Source organism: Ranitomeya variabilis, chromosome 6 (genome assembly GCF_051348905.1).
Source record: "Ranitomeya variabilis isolate aRanVar5 chromosome 6, aRanVar5.hap1, whole genome shotgun sequence".
Classification (NCBI taxonomy): Eukaryota; Metazoa; Chordata; class Amphibia; order Anura; family Dendrobatidae; genus Ranitomeya; species Ranitomeya variabilis.
Window position 1 is genome coordinate 541,858,428 of NC_135237.1, and position 22,378 is coordinate 541,880,805.

The 22,378-nt window shown below is 43.5% G+C and overlaps 1 protein-coding gene across 1 annotated transcript in view; it reads left to right on the forward strand.

The window, feature by feature from the left end:
• Nucleotides 1-22,378, forward strand: part of FER1L6 (fer-1 like family member 6) — a 181,733-nt gene that overhangs the window by 560 nt on the left and 158,795 nt on the right. The gene's annotated exons all lie outside the window — the stretch shown is intronic.

Below are 22,378 nucleotides of genomic sequence, written 5' to 3' on the forward strand. Positions count from 1 at the left end.
TGATTTGCAGGCAATTAAATAGCCTAAAAAACAGAAATAATTGGTCTAAAGTTTAGTTACTCTTTAAAATGACCATAGAAGAGACAAATAATCCATGATATGAAGAAAGTGAACAAGAACGGTCCAGCATTTTTATTTAGTTTTTCACTCAGTGATGGTTGAACATCTGTATACTAAAGGCTATTGGTAGAGAGGGATCTCACCCATGTGGAGGCCAACTGATCGCCTCAACACCCTTGGCAAAGAACTATCAATTCTCAAGATAACTTATCCCCATGACATAGAGGGCAATATTCTGATTGATAGGGTCCAACCAATAGTTATCCTGATTGGAACCCAAAAAGTGAGGTCTGCAGAGCCTCACCTTGAATGGACTGGTGGACCTCCACTTCATTCACAGTCTATGGGACTATCAGAGAAAATTGAGCATAGTGCCTCCTAGCAAACCAGCAGCGATCAGCACATTATCCCGTTCGATAGGGGTTAACTTGTGTTGAGAATAACCCTTTAAATAAATGGCTATCCAAGTAATACATTACAGGTACAATTCCGACAGAGACCTGCTTTGATGTCTACATGTCTTTTTTTACATTAACTGGGGCGGTCTCCATGGCACAACCAAATGGGATTTTTTTATTTTTTTTTACAGCATTTACTGTTTTTTTGTTGTGGACAAACCATTTTATGTCTTTGTGAAAGGTTGGGTTATGTCATAGTGACTTCCACATTCCACAGGACCATTAATATATGACTTTTTAGTAATTTGTGGTCACTAATGGTTTCTACTGTCGCATGTAAACAGCGGAATGACAAAAATCAATATTTCCAAGGTTCCTATTATAAAGGTAGAGGAGCTTTGCTGCCCTAGCAGAAAGCAATGTCACTGCTCTGGGGTCTGAGTTCCCAAACTGGATTTTGTACATGGGATGTTTCGGCACTGCCAATGAGGGATGGTGTGATTGTGAAGGTCCACCACCAGGATCCTATTTTACGTTTCTTACGACGTGACATGATGTATGGATTATTTGACCAGATTTGCTTGGTTTTAGGGGTGCAGATATAGGGTGTGTAAAAATGGATCCTCAACCTATCTCAAAAGTGAATGGGATGGTGGGTGTCATTACGGAAACAGCCGAGCACGATTTGCTACGCTGTCTCCATATTTCCAACAAACGAGTATAGCATGTGTCACTATTTCTGTAAGGATCTCTGCAGGTATGCCGTGAGTGTCTAAGATGGGAATACCCTTTTAAGATGGGTTACTTTTGGATATTGCTTCCGGTTAGTCTGTGGTAAAGAAGTTTGGTCTTTCCGAAAAGGAACTGAAATTCCAAGAATGGTCTGAAATAGGGACAATTGACTGAAGGTCAAACTAGGACACCAGGAGATGAGTCTAGAGATGTCAGGCAAAGGAGAAAGTCAAGGCAGGTGGAGTACAATCACAGCGAAAAGACCAAGAGGCGTTCAGTATTGTACATGAGCAAAATAAAGATCAGCAGCAAAGTCGGAAAACATCAGGAACACAGACTGCAGATGGAGTCAAGGCCAGCTGCCAGACTGGAAAGTAAGATCGGTGGCAAATATGGTTTCACATAAGTTAAGATGGTTGCATGAAGCACGGCCACTGGTTAACGTAAGTTTTCACTCTTATAAAGTAATGGCAAATTCTACCATTCCTGAGAATGAAATGGATGCAGCTCAAGTTTACTGTTCTTTCTTTGACAACACGCGAGGTCGGTAGTTTTGCCGTGCAGGGAAAATTGTTAGGGGGTGCAGCACTGTACCAGCACATTGTCCCCTTTATTCTCAGATGTGTGGGTGCCCAGAGGAGTATATGTCATCACTCCGTAAAAGAGAAAAACCCCTTTAGGGTATATGCGCATGTCAACTTTTACAGGTAGAATCTACCTGTAACCTGTCCAAAAAAGGGCTAGAAAAACATAAAAAGTGAAAACTTATGATCTGGAATGTAAAAATAACTTGCTCTGCTCATGTTCAGTCTTTTCTAACTGCTTTAAATTGGTTCTGGTTTCCAGAATAGTGAAAAGACTAAAAGAATTTACCTAACCATACTTCACGCAGCTTCTGTTTGAAAACTGCCAATATTTTATGTGTAAAATATATAAAAAAAGCTGACACAAAAGCGATTAAAAGGAAAAACAGATCCCGTGGTGCTTTTCCTACAGTGTCTACAACTACTACTTCTGAAGCTATGTCGGTAAGCCATCATCTATAAGACGTTTTGTGCATGTAGGGGATCTCATCTTTTGGACAGAAACTTCACTAGATAATAAGATGGTCACTTAGACCATAAGATGAATACTAAAAGGTTCAAATCAACACAAAAGAAGTCAAGTATTTAATTAACTTCTACTTAAAAAAATACTGTAGCCAACTAGACAGATATTCAGTTCAGATTTTCTGGGAGGAAAATCCGCATTGTATTGGGGTATGTGAAAAAAGATTCTTTTTCTTTTTGCTGAGTTTTCATGAAATGAAGTTGAAATGAAATGAAGTTGATAAAAACTCAAAGTTTTTATGAAGTTGTGTGATTTGGAGAGCTTCCGCTCAGTTTCTGCACCAAAAAACTCCTAAACTCAGTGTACCCATACCATTACAGGATCAGCAAAGTGGATGACAATGTAACAAATCGGAACCGCATGTTTCTTAAAAAGTCACAGTGGAAACTGACTTTTAGGGCTCATGGACATGGCCGTATTTTTTTGTGCGAGTGCGATCCTTCAAAACATCGGACCAATGTTATTCTATGGGACCATGCACATGTTCAATTTTCAGAGTTCAGAGAAAAAAATCGCAGCATGTCAGTGTTTGATCCGAAATTTGGATCGCTCTCAGCCATGCAAGTCAGTGAGTCCATGGAAAATATTGGACCGCATTAGGATGACACCTAAGTGTAGTACGATTTCCACGATTTCACACAATGTAAAAGATAGAGAATTTTTTTTCTCCATCTTCTCATCCGAGAGAATCAGATCACATAATGATCTCACTCTGATCAGACTTTGATCAAAGTGTGATTTCCATAATTGTCCCAATTCTCTCGGATAACAGAATATATGGATTTTAAAGCCAAAGCATGCCAATTTATATTGTAGATTTTCACTATGGATTTCACCATTTGCAAAGCAAATATTTGGCATCCACCAACAAATTCGCAAAAAAAAAATTCTGCACACAACTTATGCAGATTTTTGGCAATTTCGAAGTGGATTTTGTTGCCGATTTGGTTCAAAATCTGTAGCTGGTTTTTCTAAGTTCACTTTACGTCCCGGACCTAAAACAACATCTTATTTCTGGTTTCCATGTGGCCATTACATTAATCACACCAGTTAATATTTTAGGGAACAGGGGAGCACACATAGACTATAGTTTAAAACCAAAGAGTAAAGAAAATTTCTGTAGCAGCAATGCCGGGTTAAGACGTTCCCGATTACTCAAGCGTGTACACATAAGGGTGTACACATCTTTTCTTTACACACGTCAATAAATTCCGATGTGTGCCGTATCTCCCAGCTGTTACTTACAGAATTAAACCTTATCTCCTTTGTTTGATGCCCATTAGAAGGTGAACACAGACACCTGCTGCAGAACTCTTTCTCGTGATGATCGTTAGGCTCAGAAGAAAGTTAATATTTGATAGTCTGAGTAATCCTATGGGAGGGACAAGGGACAACGATGACTGGGCTCTGAATAACCTGCTAATCTGATATCACCATGTATCCTGTAGTTTCTTTATTGGTGGTATAAGAAATACCTAAAAACATGAAACGGGTGTTCTATGTTAAGTTCTATATAAACATCTATAGAAATTGCAGGAACGCGGGATGTCGTCACGGACAGGAGGCAGATCAAGAGTTAACAGTTTTATTTAACAACAAATCACACTCCATGTAGGGAGTGATAGATTGCAGGGTAGTGATAGATTGCAGGGTAGTGATAGATTGCAGGGTAGTGATAGATTGCAGGGTAGTGATAGATTGCAGGGTAGTGATAGATTGCAGGGTAGTGATAGATTGCAGGGTAGTGATAGATTGCAGGGTAGTGATAGGGAGTGGAACGGAACTGGAGAGGGGCAGATAGGGACAGGGACGAACGATAGTTCAGTAACTAGAAAGGTGAAACTTATCGAACTGTAGTCTTCTGTGCAGCGTCTCTGGGTTCCAAGGGTGGCACCGACAGCAGCGGCATGTGATGTCTCGATGTAGTCTGTGACAAACGGGGATCCAACGGTGGCACCGATAACAGCGGCGCATGGCGTCTTGGAGTAGTCTTTGAGCAAGCAGTCACTTTCCCGTGCCCAAGTGTGTCTGGCATGGTACTGAGTCCAACCTATGAAACCACCAGAACGAGACTTCTCTCCGCGGTGTAGACTAGTCCTGGGTGGAAGGGCACTGGCCTAGACGCCTGCCTCTCAGGGTGTCGCACACCTGGTCCAGTCTCCGACGTCAAGTCTGAGTCTCCTCCAGACAGGGAGGATGTTGGCTAGTAGTCCACCAGCGGTGGACATATGTGAAGGGGTACTGTCGGGTTGGTCTGTATACACGGTCCGCTCTGTCCTATCAGAGGACACAGCACCCAACAGCTTTCCCGCCTGGGCTCTGCTCTGTGCACACAGCTCTGCACGGCTCTGCTTCGCTGTTACAGCTCTGTACTGCTGGCACACTAATCTCCCCCAGCACTACAGCTCCTCTCCTTGACGGCAGCAGCACGGCCTGTCACAGGCCTGGTACTCTCAGGTGGAGGAAGGGGCAGCCCTGTGCGCTGCTAACTGCTCTCCTCTGCGCTGTCCTCCGCGCTGCTCTGCACCGGTGTCTCACTACCCGGCTTCGCACGCTTTTTCTCTTTTTGTCTCTGAAGCTGCGCACTCTCAAATGGTTCTTCCCGCCCCCTCCTGTCAGCGGGAAACTCCGTCTTACAAGTCCTTCCCCTCGGCTGCAGAGGAAGGTCCGCCTCTCCTTACAGCTACCCCCCGGGAACAGAAGATGCAGCCCTATCAGTTCCGGACCCGGCATGCAGGTACCCGCAGTCCGGTCTAGCTCCTTACACATCTACAATACAGTATTGACAACCATTTAAATGTTTGCAGGTTTTCCCTCTAGTATATTTATCTTTACCTCCCCCAAAGAGTCCTATGCAGGTCATAAATGATTGCTATCTGATATCTTATCCCAGAGAAATCCATGTTTTCCTTAATATGCAAATGAGCTGCTGTTAAGATCTATGGGCCGGACATAGATCTCCCCGAGAACCTGCCTCCAGAGCTTACTAGTGTGAGACATGTAATGACAGTCTGCTTTCCTAATCTCACTGCAGAGCTGTGCGTGATTACAGCTAACAAAGTACAGCAGAGCTGAGCTTTGTCTCGTTACAAACAGATATACAGCTGCAGTTCTCCTCTCCTATTGCTATTAACTCTGCTGCAGAGCTGTGCCTGATTACAACTAATATTACTTCAGCTTTCATTTGCCAGGCAGCCAGTGTGGGGGGAGGTTAGTGCATTTGAGCAGACAACACTGAGATTAAATCTGCAGTTACAGATGTGTTTATATGGAGACAAAGCTCAGCTCTGCTGTACTGTGTTAGTTATAATCTCACATAGCTCTGAAGTGAGATCAGGAGAGCAGACTGTCAGCCATTACATGTATCACACTGGTAACACCCATTTAAAATAAGCTATTGAGGCCGATTCTCATGGAGATCTATGTCCAGCCCATAGATCTTAACAGATCTTTTACATACTAAGAAAAACATGGATTTCCCTGGAATAAGACATTGGATCGCAGATATGAATGCATCATTTTTTTTCAACTTTATGACCCGCGTGCCCATATAGATGACTTAGGAAGGAGGAGTTGATCACTACCATGTTACCAGTCTTCTGCAATAATTGCAGGAGTGAAAAGGGGCAGTGTTTTACTATGGGGGGCTCATAATGGCTGTGTCTTAACACTGGTAGACAATATTGCTGTGAAATACAAAACATTCTAAAATTCAATTACAGTTTAAAAAAGAAATAAAATCTCTATAGGAAAAAAAAAAAAGTATTTTTTAAAATAGCTAATAGTGATGAGCGAGTGTACTCGTTGCTCCGGTTTTCCCGAGCACACTTGGGTGACCTCTGAGTACTTGTTAGTGTTCGGAGATTTAGTTTTCATCACAGCAGCTGAATGATTTACAGCTACTAGCCAGGCTGAGTACATGTGGGGGTTGCCTGGTTGCTAGGTAATGCCCACATGTAATCAAGCTGGCTAAGAGATGTAAATCGTTCAGCTGCCTTGATGAAAACTTAATCTCCGAGCAGTCATAAATACTCGGGAGACCACCCGAGCGTGCTTGGGAAAACCCGAGCAACGAGTACACTCGCTCATCACTAATAGCTAACCATGAAAAATGCTTATTTTTTGTTTTGCAGTAATCAGAAAAAATACTCAAGCTAATAAAAAAAGAATGGTGGAAAAGCTAAACAATAATTAGTAAATTATATGTACTCTAAAATAGCACCAAGAAAAATTTTAACCCATCCCTGAAGAACAACACAGTCCGGCTTATTACTACATGGTGAAAAAATTAAATTACAGCTTCATAAAATGTATTTTTTTGTTTTGCATTATCCACTGAATTCATTCTGGATCTTAATGACCAAAGTACATTTTGCAATTTTATTATGCATTTATTTATCAGTTTTACTTTGTAGAAATTTTCTGTATCTGTAGATCTGTGAATTTGAATTTTTATTTTTTTCAACAAGAAATGGGGCTTTCTTTTAGCGATATATTTGATAAGTAGCCTTATCTTTTTTAAATCTTTTTTTAAAAAAGGCCAAAAATTTGGAAAAAACACTGTTTTCTTCCATTTCAAATTTATACTAGCGCTGAAAACTGAAAGTGAGAGAAACCCTTTTTTTTGTTCACCATTTCACAGAACCTGGATTTTTTTTTCCTGTTTCTCAGTACATTATATGGTAAAGCGAATGGAGTCATTGAAAACTAAAACGTATCCCGCAAAAAGTAAAAACTCATACTTCGATGTTGTTTTGACTCTTGGTAAAGGGGGAGGAAAAAGCAAAATTACTGTAGATAAAAAAAAAAATTGATTTTTTGGAAGGGGTAACAATTAAGAAGGAAATTATAATTTCGAAAATTGTATACACTGTGTGCAGAATTATTAGGCAAGTTGTATTTTGATCACATGATACTTTTTATACATGTTGTCCTACTCCAAGCTGTTCAGGCTTGAGAGCCAACTACCATTTAAGTAAATCAGGTGATGTGCATCTCTGTAATGAGGAGGGGTGTTGTCTAATGACATCAACACCCTTTATAAGGTGTGCTTAATTATTAGGCAACTTCCTTTCCTTTGGCAAAATGGGTCAGAAGAGAGATTTGACGGGCTCTGAAAAGTCCAAAATTGTGAGATGTCTTGCAGAGGGATGCAGGAGTCTTGAAATTTCCAAACTTTTGAAGCGTGATCACCGAACAATCAAGCGTTTCATGGGAAATAGCCAACTGGGTCGCAAGAAGGGTGTTGGGCAAAAAAGGCGCAAAATAACTGCCCATGAATTGAGGAAAATCAAGCGTGAAGCTGCCAAGATGCCATTTGCCACCAGTTTTGCCATATTTCAGAGCTGGAACGTTACTGGAGTAACAAAAAGCACAAGGTGTGCGATACTCAGGGACATGGCCAAGGTAAGGAAGGCTGAAAAACGACCACCTCTGAACAAGAAACATAAGATAAAACGTCAAGACTGGGCCAAGAAATATCTTAAGACTGACTTTTCAAAGGTTTTATGGACTGATGAAATGAGAGTGACTCTTGATGGGCCAGATGGATGGGCCAGAGGCTGGATCAGTAAAGGGCAGAGAGCTCCACTCCGACTCAGACACCAGCAAGGTGGAGGTGGGGGACTGGTATGGGCTGGGATCATCAAAGATGAACTTGTGGGACCTTTTCGGGTTGAGGATGGAGTGAAGCTCAACTCCGAGACCTACTGCCAGTTTCTGGAAGATAACTTCTTCAAGCAGTGGTACAGGAAGAAGTCGGTATTGTCCCAGAAAAACCATGATTTTCATGCAGGACAATGCTCCATCACATGCCTCCAACTACTCCACAGCGTGGCTGGCCAGTAAAGGTCTCAAAGAAGAAAAAATAATGACATGGCCCCCTTGTTCACCTGATCTGAACCCCATAGAGAACCTGTGGTCCCTCATAAAACGTGAGATCTACAGGGAGGGAAAACAGTTCACCTCTCGGAACAGTGTCTGGGAGGCTGTGGTGGCTGCTGCACACAATGTTGGTCGTAAACAGATCAAGCAACTGACAGAATCTATGGATGGAAGGCTGCTGAGTGTCATCATAAAGAAAGGTGGCTATACTGGTCACTAATTTTGGGGGGTTTTGTTTTTGAATGTCAGAAATGTTTATTTCTAAATTTTGTGCAGTTATATTGGTTTACCTGGTGAAAATAAACAAGTGAGATGGGAATATATTTGGTTTTTATTACGTTGCCTAATAATTCTGCACAGTAATAGTTACCTGCACAAACAGATATCCTCCTAAGATAGCCAAATCTAAAAAAAAACCACTCCAACTTCCAAAAATATTAAGCTTTGATATTTGAGTCTTTTGGGTTGATTGAGAACATAGTTGTTGATCAATAATAAAAACAATCTTCTAAAATACAACTTTCCTAATAATTCTGCACACAGTGTATGGCCTGACATTACTGCATAGACCAATGTAAATATGTACAGGAATAAACTGTTGTAAAGCGCACTATTTGCAAAATTACACATCATATTATACAGGCACATGGGTATAGTTTGCACTTTGTCCCTTTAGCTTTTTTTTTTTTTACTTTCGGTGAAATTCAAAATAGGATGTTAAAAAGGAACATTTTATTTGTAAATAATATCTCTGTCAAGATTTTTTTTTGTAAATAAAATATTGCCCAAACCATTGGTGATTCGTCAAAAAGACCCTAGAAAACTGTCTTAACTTTCCATGCATGATGACACCAAACGTGCTTCTTTTTTGCTCTTACTGAGCACTTGGCAGTAAGAAAAAAGGAAAGAAAGGAAATAAGATTTCAAGGGGTTTTCCAGTCCAAATCGATAAGTCTGCAGTCACTCTGTGATTAGCCGGTTTCTGACCCGGGATCGGCGGTTATGTGTGAGTTATGAATACTAACATCCAGAGCCTGTCTAGTGGGCGCGGTCTCGCTCTCCATACACTTGTATTGAGTGAGGCCTCGCCCCATCTAGTGACGCGGCCACACAGTGGGCGTGGTCGACTAGAGGGCGCGGCCTCACTCCATACAAGTGTATGGAAGCGAGGTTGCCCCCACTGGCCGGGAGTATGTATAACTCATAGATACCCTCCGGTCCCAGGTCATAAACTGGCGAAACCCCGCAGCACACAGTGAGTGCGCTTAGTGGATTCATAAGTCTGCAGTCACACAGACTGCAGTGACTGCAAACTTATTGGTTTGGACAACCCCTTGTAACTATGACTGTTTTCAAAGCTGATTTTCAGCCACCATATTGCCTTTGGTGTCGGATCATAAAAAATTCTCTAAATTTAATACCTGGGAAAATTTGCGCAACTTGAATCTTACAGGTCCCAATGTAAAAGCGAAAAAAGAGAACCGACATCAGAGGAGTGGCGCCAGTCCCAGAGGAAGTATATGCTTTATTTTTTTCATTTTGTTGTTTGCACCAGTAACAACTCGTCTATAAAAAATAAAGTTTGAATTAAACTCTATGGGGCAAAAATTGCAATTTCAGTTTTATGCATGAAGTTGCTGAAAATTGGATATTGTGCAGAAAGACAAAAGTAGCACTAGTGGCATCACGCCAGGCAATATCTAGCAGCAGGTTCCATCTCTGCACGGTGGACCCCGGGCTGTGAACGCACCTTATTACTCTCTTTATATTTATTCGGTGCGTTCCGCCAGCCCTAACATCTAGTCCATCATAAAGGTCAGTACTCCGTGACCACTAAATTAAAATTGGGCAAAAAATAATATCAACATCATGCTGTAAGTCAGTACAATTACAGTAATAACAAAATAGTTTTCTTTTTATTTGAAAAAAAAAAAAATTGTGACTCTATTTTTCCAAACCAATAACATTTTACTTTTTTGGTCAATAGAGCTGTACGAGTGAATGATTTTGTTCTCTGAGTTGAGGTTCTTATTCATACCATTGTGGGGTAGATATGATGGTTTGACCGCTTCTTATTGCATTTTTTTGTGTCGTTGCAGTCAGGGCCGGTTTTAGACAAAGTGGGGCCCTAGGCAAAAGTTTAAAATGAGGCCCCCAATGCTCACATACATATTGCACCATGACGCTCAAACATTTTGGTTGCATTTACATGCGTTGAGTTCAGACCAGTAGCGTAGCTACCAGGGGGGCAGAGGGTGCGGTCGCCCCGGGCCCCGAGCTCAGAGGGGGCCCACCTGGAGCTACGCTACCCTTAACTATATTAGCCTACTTGCACGCCAATATAGTTGAGCTAGCCTCTGCAGCAGAGCAGGGACAGAATCTCCCCGCACTGCCGCGGTCTGTCCTGTAGAGGAGCATGTACCTGGGGACGCTGGGTGCCGGCACTGTACCTGCTGCCTCCAGCATACTGCAGACAGCACACATAGCCGGCTGTGTGGTGTCTGCAGCTGAAGAGACTTCAGGACGCTGCTTCTTCCCTCCCTGAGCCCTGCACAGAGGAGCAGGACAGGAGACAGGACGACGTAGGAGCTCAAGCTGCAGGGGGCTGGAGGTGACTGCACTGTGCAGTGAGAAAGAGGCAGGACACTGTTCCCCTCCTGACAAGTCCCTGAGATTTCTTGCATCCGTTTTTCTCTGTCTCTGTCAGTCTCTCTCGCTCTCTGTCTCTCTGTCAGTCTCTCTGTCTCGCTCTCTCTGTCTCTCTCGCTCTCTGTCTCTCTCGCTCTCTGTCTCTCTCGTTCTCTGTAAGTATCGCTCTCTGTCAGTCTCGCTCTCTGTCTTGCTCTCTGTCTCCCTCTCACTCTGTCTCGCTCTCTGTCTCACTCACGCTCTGTCTCGCTCTCACTCTCTGTCTCGCTCTCACGCTCTGTCTCGCTCTCACGCTCTGTCTCGCTCTCACGCTCTGTCTCGCTCTCACTCTCTGTCTCGCTCTCACTCTCTGTCTCGCTCGCTCTGTCTCTCTCGCTCTCTGTCTCTCTCGCTCTCTGTCTCGCTCTCTCTGTCTCTGTCTCGTTCACTGTCTCGCTCACTCTGTCTCGCTCTCTGTCTGTCTCGCTCTCTGTCTGTCTCGCTCTCTGTCTGTCTCGCTCTCTCAGTTTCGCTCTGTCTCGCGCTCTCTCTGTCTCTCTGAGTCTCTGTCTCTCAGGGTCAGTCACTCTGTCACTCTCTCAGTCTCTCTGTCAGTCTCTGTCTCTCACTGTCTCTCTGTCTCAGTCTTTGTCTAGCGCTCTCTCTGTGTCTCTCTGTCAGTCTCGGTCTCTGTCAGTCTCTCTCTGTCACTCTCTGTCAGTCTCTCTCTGGCTCAGTCTTTGTCTCACTCTGTTTGTCTCTGTCTCGCTCTCTGTCTCGCTCTCAGTCTCGCTCTCAGTCTCGCTCTCAGTCTCGCTCTCAGTCTCGCTCTCAGTCTCGCTCTCAGTCTCGCTCTCAGTCTCTCTGTCTCTCATTCTGTCTCTCAATCTCTGTCAGTCTCTCTTCAGTGTCTCTTTGTCTGTCTCTCTCAGTCTCTGTCTCAGTCTAGGTCTCGCTCTCTCTGTCTCTCAGTCTCTCTCTATCTCTTGTAATGTGGTCCTGCAGCTGGGGTCAGGGTCCTATCAGTCCAGTGTGTATCATCTCATATCAGTAAATACAAGGTAACAAACATCATAAAAATCCCCATAAAGTTGAGTATAAATATATATGATGAAAAACCAAATAGAATAAAAGTGGGAACAGCGAGTAGGTGAGTATAGATAATTACAATCACATATAGATGCATATGTATACTCAGTCTGAATAACATGGCCCGCAAATGGGGAGAAGGGAAAAAAAGAAGAGATGACATATAGGGGGCGCACTTTCTTCTTTCATTGTGTGATATTTTACCCCCCCCCCTCCTTTCTTCTGCTTTCCTCTTGCTTTCCATTCACCTCTTTAGGGCATGTGTCCACGTTCAGGATTGCATCAGGATTTGGTCAGGATTTTTCATCAGTATTTGTAGCCAAAACCAGGAGTGGAACAATTAGAGGAAAAGTATAATAGAAACATATGCACCACTTCTGCATTTATAACCCACTCCTGGTTTTGGCTTACAAATACTGATGAAAAATCCTGACCAAATCCTGATGCAATCCTGAACGTGGACACATACCCTTAGGGTTACCTGGTTTCATTCAGGGACCTATTCCCATATGATGGACTCTATACGCATTTACTGGTTGTTTTTATTTTCTGCAATTTGCAGCCCACAGAAAGGGACAGAGTCCAGGATCCAAGAAAGATACAACGTGGGGGCTAAAGCGGGGGCCATTATACATTTTCGATTACAGCAGGATCATCTACTGAGGTTCCCCCTATACCCATGATTAAAGTGTGCCACCATAGTTGTAATCAAGGGTTAGGGGCCCACTCAGAAGGTTCGCCCCCCCTGAGCTGAACCCTTAGCTACGCCTCTGGTTCAGACCGTTTGATGCGTGCGATTGACAACATTGAAGTCGTTTGGCTCTTGTTTCTCGGCCTCTTTACATCGTCTGAGGACGAATCGAATGATGGGGAAAGAACACTAGTAGATCAATCTGTCCCCATATAGTATCATGCTATAAGCAGCAGGGCTGTGTGTGTGTGTGTGTGTGTGTGTGTGTGTGTGTGTGTGTGTGTGTGTGTGTGTGTGTGTGTGTGTGTGTATATATATATATATATATATATATATATATATATATATATATATATATATACACTCTAGTCTGTTCAACCATTATTTTAAAATGTGCATGGAACACACACACTATCATTGTATGTTTATATAGAATAATGCAAAAAATTATATATATATATACACACACACACAATTAAACACACACGCACATGACACATGCTTATACACACACACACTTATACACACATTCATACATGTACATGGCACGCACGTATACACACATACACGGCACACACTTATATACACACACATATATATGGCATGCACTTATACACAGACACATACATAGCATTCTTATACATACACACATACATAGCGCATATATATATATATATATATATATATTACACACACATGGCACGCACTTATACACACAAATATATACATGGCACGCATTTATACACATACATGGCACGCATTTATACACACATACATACACACACATATATATACACATACATACACACACATTATATATATATATATATATATATATATATATATATATATATATACACACACGGCAAGCAAAGACACACTTATACACACACACATACACGGCACACACATGCAGCACAACAAATGCTCATTTGATACATGTGATTCACATAAGCACACACTACACATGACACACGCTATACACACCACACACACACCTTTATGCTGGAGGGAATGAGATGATGCACACTATCAGATGCAGCTCCTCCTGCTCCCAGCAGACACCTTTCTGCCCTCTCCTCTGCTGGGACTGCCGACAAGAGCAGGAGTTGCTGACAGCAGGACAGGAGCCACCATCACCAGGAGCAGCACACACAGTGGGACGGTGCTCTTTACTTACCTGCCGGCTCAGGTTGTTACTGGTGCTGGGTCTCTCTCCCTTCCCCTCAGAGGCTCCGTACAGCAGGACAGGGCGCTGGCCAATGAGCACTTCTATCACGCTGATGGGGAGGTTCAGTGGCCGCTGCTCCTGTGCTTCACTGCAGGCTCCTATTTTACTGCTACAAACATTCCCAGAGTACATGGCCTGTGGTGACATCACGGTCACATGGCAGGTCACCTGATCGTGATGTCACTACAGGTCCTTAACCAGTCTCTACTCGGAAGCTTCACTGATAATGCTATTATCAGTGAAGCTTCTGCTGTAGATGCTGGGGGCCCCCAAGGGAGTGGGGGCCCCAGGCAGCTGCCTAGTCTGCCTGGCCCTAACGCCGGCCCTGGTTGCAGTGACCAAAAAGGACTATAATTCTCATAATTATTTTTTTTTTTGCTACACCATTTACAGATTTGGTTAATTAATTTGAGATTTTGTTAGCTGGACTTTTACAGATGCGGAGATACCAAATATGTTTATTTAAATTTTTGTTTATAATTATTTATTTCTATCGACTTCACCACCCAGCCTGTTTTCACTTTCATGACCGGGCCAGGTTTTACAATTCTGACCAGTGTCACTTTATGTGGTAATACCTCTGGAACACTTTAACGAATCCCAGTGATCCTGAGATTGTATTTTACTTTATTAGTGGTAAATTGATTCTATTTTTTGTGTTTATTTATGAAAATATCGGAAATTTGACAAAAATGTTGAAAACGTTGCAATTATCAAAATTTTAATTTTTATGCCCCTAAACCAGATATTCATACCCCGCAAAATAGTTAATAAATAACACTAACCACATGTCTACTTTACGTAAGCATAATTTTTTTAAGCATTTTTTTTATGAAGTTAGAAGGGATAAAATGTTATCAGCAATTTTTCTAACAAAATTTCCAAAAACAATTCTTTTAGGGACCACATCACATTTCAAGTAACGTTGAGGGGTTTATGTGACAGAAAATGCTGAAAAGTGACACCATTCTAAAAACTGCACCCCTGAAGGTGCTCAAAACCGCATTCAAGAAGTTTATTAACCCTTCAGGTGCTTCACAAGAATTAAAGCAATGTGGAAGGAAAAAATTAAGTTTTTACGTTTTCCCACAAAACAATGTTTCTTTAGACTCAAATTTTCCAAATTCACAATGGTAACAGGAGAAAATGGACCAGACACTTTGTTGTGCAATTTCTTCTGAGTATGCCAATACCCATTATGTGGGGGAAAACTACTATTTGAGTGCACGGCAGGGCTTGGATGGGAAGGACTACCATTTGACTTTTGGAACACAAAATTGGATGGAATCAATAACAGACAACATGTCGCATTTGGAGAGCCACTAATGCACCTAAACAGTGGAAATGCACAAGAAGTGACTCCATATTGGAAACTAGACCCCTCACAGAATTTATTTAGATGTGTGGTGAGCACCTCGAACCTCCAGGTGTTTCACAGAATTTTATGATGTTGAGCCATGAAAATAAGAAAAAAATCACATTTTTCCCACAAAAATGTTGTTTTAGCCTCAAATTCTTAATTTTTACAAGAGTAACAGGAGAAAATAAACCCCAAAATTAATTTGTTGTGCGATTTCTCTTGAGTATGTCGATACCCCATATGCGGTGGAAAACTAAAATTTGGGGGCACGGCAGGTTTTTGAAGCAAAGGATCACCGCTTGACTTTTGGAACACAAAACTGTCTGTAATCAATAGTAGACAGCATGTCATGCTTGTAGAGCCCCTGATATGCCTAAACAGTGGAAACCCCTATAAGCCACCCCATTTTGGAAACTAGACCCCTCAAGGAATTTATCTAGATGTGTGGTGAGGACCTTGAACCCCTAGGTGCTTAACAGAATTTTATGACGTTGAACCGTTAAATTAAAAATCTTCAATTTTTCCCACAAAAATGTTGTTTGTCACAAATTTTTATTTTCACAAGGGTAACAGGACAAAATGGACCCCAAAATTTGTTGTGCAATTCCTGAGTACGCTGATACCCCATATGTTCTGGAAAATTACTGTCTGAGTACACTGCCGAGTGTAATAATTATAGGGGATAACTCAGGAGACTCTTTGCGTGGAACAAGACAACTACAGGACACAGTTTTATAAGTGGTAAAGTCTATATTATCACACGGTGATTCAAACAGGTGCAGAGAAAAACTCAAGTCCACAACACTTGGTGCAAATAATAAATGCAGCTTAGCAGTCTATAGGAAACTTCAGAGGTAGATGCAATCACGCAGAAAGTCTATGAAGCACAGTTATTCTTGAGGATACTTGACACGAATAAGTACTTGTCTTAGTCCAAACACAGATAGATATGCTGAAAGGCAGTTCAAATAATATCTTAGCTCAAGCGGGGAGGCCTGGTTAATAGTCTCAGGTTTTTGCAGAGCAGCAACAGCTTACATGTCCAGCAAATGCAGATGGAGAAAACACAAGCAGCAGATGAAGGAGAATTACTGGAAACTGGTGTATGCAGCAGGAACTCAGAGCAGAGTAGCAGGATCACCACACAGGTTCACAGGAGCAGGTATATAGCCAGGGAGTCACCAGAGTCAGGAGCTGGATGCAAGGCAGAATACTCTAGCCCAGACTGAAGGTTGGGGTGGAGTTTTATAGCAGGAAGACAGTGCACATGAGACCAAAGACGCCATCTTGGAAAAGGGCAGTAATGCACAAAAGGTAATAAAAATGTTCAGAGTCCTGACACCGAGCTCCAAAAAGGAGTGACATTTTGAGTACAGACCTTGGTGGAATTGTGTGCGAGTGCCATGTCACATCTGCAGATCCCTTGAAGTGCCAAAATAGTAAACCCTCCCCCACAAGTGCACAAGTGACCGCATTTTGGAAATCACAGTCCTCAAGGAATTTATCTAGATGTAAGGTGAGCACTTTGAACCCCTAAGGTACTTCACAGAATTTTAGTACGTTGAGCCTTGAAAATGAAAAAAAATTATTTTCTTCCCACTATATTTTTTTACACAAGGGCACCAGGAGAAAATGGACTACAAAATTTGTTGTGCAATTTCTCCAGAGTATCCTGATACCCCATATGTGCAGGAAAATTTGGACCTTTTGGATTGCCGACTTTGATGAAATTATGTAGGCTGCCATGTCACATTTGCAGAAAACAGTACAAACCCACCCATAAAGGGACCCTATATTGGAAGTGATCTAGTGTTTTCCTGGTATATGAATTTTATAATGTAGTGACATATATAAGTTGTGTAGAGTGCAATAGGTTGGCATGTAAGTTGTGTAGAGTGCATCAGGTTGGCATATGTAGCGACAGTGTTAGGACCAGACAAACGAGGCATTTTCCCAGGACTCTCACTCCCCTAGGGGCTCCCAGCCAGTGGTGTGCCTCTAATAGTGGCACACTATGCTGCTACTATGGGGCCCATGAGTCAGGGGGCCCAGCGCCAATGCCAGCTTCCCTCTCCTGCATCGCACATTCAACTTGCTGAAAGCAATAATGGAAGATGCTCCCTCTCCGATCATTTCCCCTCTGGCTCTCGGCTCTGACGCAGTGGATGCGATGTTGTCACTTTATCGCACGCCACGCTGTGCCGGGCAGTGGAGCTGCTGAGGAGATCCGTTGCAGAGACTGGAGCAGCGGGGGAGCGGAGAGAGAGAGAGTATTGCATTTTTTTTAAATTTGTGTAATGGGTATGTCAGATGCAACAGACTGTCGCTCTGCATCTGGCTGCAGAAGGTCTCTGCATTTGGCATTACAGACGCCTCCTTAATCCTTCTGATTCTTGGACCCAGCGGCAACCTCCCTCTGGCTCTAGTTGACACACCTGGACCTGGGTGTTTATAAATCTCCAGTCTGCTACAGAGAGTTGCCGATGATATTCACATTTTTCCCTTGTGAAGGCTTGGATCTAAAGAAGTCTGCTAACTTCCTCTGTGGAGCTGGTTGAGAACGTTTGGTGTCACCTCTCTGAGTCTGCTCAAGTTAAGTTCATTCCCCTTGTCTGTCTACCTTTTTGTCTCTAGTTAACAATGGGGACTGTTGTGACCCCAATGGCGAGGGTCTCAGAGGAACGTGGAAGTCTGCAGAATACAAGAATCCAGCTCATAGGGTAGTGGTAACTGGGTTGACCATATATCTACTCCTAACGCCAACACTAGAAGCAGCCGGGGATCATTCCTACGTTGATTCTAGATGACACGCGCCAGCCGGAGAATCTAGCTACCCCTAGTAGAGGAAAACAAAGACCTTTCTTGCCTCCAGAGAAGGGGACCCCAAAGCTGGATAGAAGCCCCCCACAAATAATGACGGTGAGGTAAGAGGAAATGACAAACACAGAAATGAACCAGGTTTAGCACAGAGAGGCCCGCTTACTGATAGCAGAATAAAGAAAGGTAACTTATATGGTCAACAAAAACCCTATCAAAATCCACACTGGAAATTCAAGAACCCCCGAACCGTCTAACGGTCCGGGGGGAGAACACCAGCCCCCTAGAGCTTCCAGCAAAGGTCAGAATATAGATTTGGAACAAGCTGGACAAAAATACAAAACCAAAACAAATAGCAAAAAGCAAAAGGCAGACTTAGCTGATATAACTGGAACCAGGATCAGTAGACAAGAGCACAGCAGACTAGCTCTGATAACTACGTTGCCAGGCATTGAACTGAAGGTCCAGGGAGCTTATATAGCAACACCCCTAACTAACGACCCAGGTGCGGATAAAGGAATGACAGAAAAACCAGAGTCAAAAAACTAGTAACCACTAGAGGGAGCAAAAAGCAAATTCACAACAGTACCCCCCCCTTAGTGAGGGGTCACCGAACCCTCACCACGACCACCAGGGCGATCAGGATGAGCGGCATGAAAGGCACGGACTAAATCGGCCGCATGAACATCAGAGGCGACCACCCAGGAATTATCCTCCTGACCATAGCCCTTCCACTTGACCAGGTACTGAAGCCTCCGCCTGGAGAGGCGAGAATCCAAGATCTTCTCTACCACGTACTCCAACTCGCCCTCAACCAACACCGGAGCAGGAGGCTCAGCAGAAGGAACTACAGGCACAATGTACCGCCGCAACAAGGACCTATGAAATACATTGTGAATAGCAAACGACACAGGAAGATCCAGACGAAAAGATACAGGATTAAGGATTTCCAATATCTTGTAAGGCCCAATAAAACGAGGTTTAAATTTGGGAGAGGAGACCTTCATAGGAACAAAGCGGGAAGAAAGCCATACCAAATCCCCAACGCGCAGTCGGGGACCCACACCGCGGCGGCGGTTGGCAAAGCGCTGAGCCTTCTCCTGTGACAACTTCAAGTTGTCCACCACATGATTCCAGATCTGCTGCAACCTATCCACCACAGAATCCACCCCAGGACAGTCAGAAGGCTCCACATGACCCGAAGAAAAGCGAGGATGGAAACCAGAGTTGCAGAAAAAAGGCGAAACCAAGGTGGCGGAACTAGCCCGATTATTAAGGGCAAACTCAGCCAACGGTAAGAATGTCACCCAATCGTCCTGATCAGCAGAGACAAAACACCTCAAATAAGCCTCCAAAGTCTGATTGGTTCGCTCCGTCTGTCCATTAGTCTGAGGATGGAAAGCAGACGAAAACGACAAATCAATGCCCATCCTACTACAAAAGGATCGCCAGAACCTGGAAACGAACTGGGATCCTCTGTCTGACACAATATTCTCAGGGATGCCGTGCAAACGAACCACGTTCTGGAAAAACACAGGAACCAGATCGGAAGAGGAAGGCAGCTTAGGCAAAGGAACCAAATGGACCATCTTGGAGAAGCGATCACATATCACCCAGATAACGGACATGCCCTGAGATAGCGGAAGATCAGAAATGAAATCCATGGAGATATGTGTCCAAGGTCTCTTCGGGACAGGCAAGGGCAAGAGCAAACCGCTGGCACGAGAACAGCAAGGCTTAGCTCGAGCACAAGTCCCACAGGACTGCACAAATGACCGCACATCCCTTGACAAGGAAGGCCACCAAAAGGACCTGGCCACCAGATCTCTGGTGCCAAAAATTCCCGGGTGACCTGCCAACACCGAGGAATGAACCTCGGAAATGACTCTGCTGGTCCACTTATCCGGGACAAACAGTCTGTCAGGTGGACAAGACTCAGGCCTATCAGCCTGAAATCTCTGCAACACACGTCGCAGACCCGGAGAAATAGCTGACAAGATAACTCCATCTTTAAGAATACCAACAGGATCAGCGACTCCAGGAGCATCAGGCACAAAGCTCCTAGAAAGAGCATCGGCCTTCACATTCTTTGAACCTGGTAAATACGAGACAACAAAATCAAAGCGGGAGAAAAACAATGACCAGCGGGCCTGTCTCGGATTAAGGCGTTTAGCAGACTCGAGATACATCAGATTTTTGTGATCAGTCAAGACCACCACACGATGCTTAGCACCCTCGAGCCAATGACGCCACTCCTCAAATGCCCATTTCATGGCCAACAACTCCCGATTGCCCACATCATAATTTCGCTCGGCAGGCGAAAACTTCCTAGAGAAAAAGGCACAAGGTTTCATAACAGAGCAACCAGGGCCTCTCTGCGACAAAACGGCCCCTGCCCCAATCTCCGAAGCATCCACCTCAACCTGAAAGGGAAGTGAGACGTCAGGCTGGCACAAAACAGGCGCCGAAGTAAACCGGCGTTTCAACTCCTGGAAAGCCTCCACGGCAGCAGGAGCCCAGTTAGCTACATCGGAGCCCTTCTTGGTCATATCCGTCAAAGGTTTCACAATGCTAGAAAAATTAGCGATAAAACGACGGTAGAAGTTAGCGAAGCCCAAGAACTTCTGAAGACTCTTAACTGACGAGGGCTGAGTCCAATCAAGAATAGCTCGGACCTTGACTGGGTCCATCTCCACAGCAGAAGGGGAAAAAATGAACCCCAAAAAGGGAACCTTCTGTACACCAAAGAGACACTTTGAGCCCTTGACAAACAAAGAATTTTCACGCAAAATTTTAAAGACCAACCTGACCTGCTCCACATGCGAATCCCAATCATCAGAAAAAACCAAAATATCATCCAGATAAACAATCAAAAATTTATCCAGATACTTCCGGAAAATGTCATGCATAAAGGACTGAAAAACTGAAGGCGCATTGGAGAGCCCAAAAGGCATCACCAAGTACTCAAAATGACCTTCGGGCGTATTGAATGCGGTTTTCCATTCATCACCTTGCTTAATGCGCACAAGGTTGTACGCACCACGAAGGTCTATCTTGGTGAACCACTTGGCACCCTTAATCCGGGCAAACAAGTCAGACAACAGCGGTAAAGGATACTGAAATTTGACAGTGATCTTATTTAAAAGCCGATAATCAATACAAGGTCTCAAAGATCCGTCCTTTTTTGCCACAAAAAAGAATCCCGCACCAAGAGGGGAAGAAGACGGACGAATATGTCCTTTCTCCAGAGACTCCTTGATATATGAACGCATAGCGGTATGTTCAGGTACCGACAGATTAAACAGTCTTCCCTTAGGAAATTTACTGCCTGGGATCAAATCTATAGCACAGTCACAGTCCCTATGAGGAGGCAGTGCACTGGACTCAGACTCACTGAAGACATCCTGATAATCAGACAAATACTCCGGAACTTCCGAAGGCGTAGAAGAAGCAATAGACACAGGCAGGGAATCCCCATGAATACCACGACAGCCCCAACTTGAGACTGACATAGCCTTCCAGTCCAGGACTGGATTATGGGTCTGTAACCATGGCAGCCCTAAAACAACCAAATCATGCATTTTATGTAAAACCAGGAAACGTATCACCTCGCGGTGTTCAGGAGTCATGCACATGGTAACCTGTGTCCAATACTGCGGTTTATTTGCTGCCAATGGTGTAGCATCAATACCCCTAAGAGGAATAGGATTTTCTAATGGTTCAAGAGTAAAACCACAGCGCTTAGCAAATGAGAGATCCATGAGACTCAGGGCAGCACCTGAATCTACAAACGCCATGACAGGATAAGATGACAGTGAGCAAATCAAAGTTACAGACAGAATAAACTTAGGATGCAAATTACCAACGGTGACAGGACTAACAACCTTAGCTATACGTTTAGAGCATGCTGAGATAACATGTGTAGAATCACCACAGTAGTAGCACAAGCCATTCCGGCGTCTATGAATTTTCCGCTCATTTCTAGTCAGGATTCTATCACATTGCATTAAATCAGGTGTCTGTTCAGACAACACCATGAGGGAATTTGCGGTTTTTCTATCACATTGCACCGAATTAGGTGTCTGTTCAGACAACACCATGAGGGAATTTGCGGTTTTGCGCTCCCGCAACCGCCGGTCAATTTGAATAGCCAGTGCCATAGTATCATTCAGACCTGTGGGAATGGGAAAACCCACCATAACATTCTTAATGGCTTCAGAAAGGCCATTTCTAAAATTAGCGGCCAGTGCACACTCGTTCCAATGTGTCAGCACGGACCATTTCCGAAATTTTTGGCAATACACTTCAGCCTCGTCTTGCCCCTGAGACATAGCCAGCAAGGCCTTTTCTGCCTGAATCTCAAGATTGGGTTCCTCATA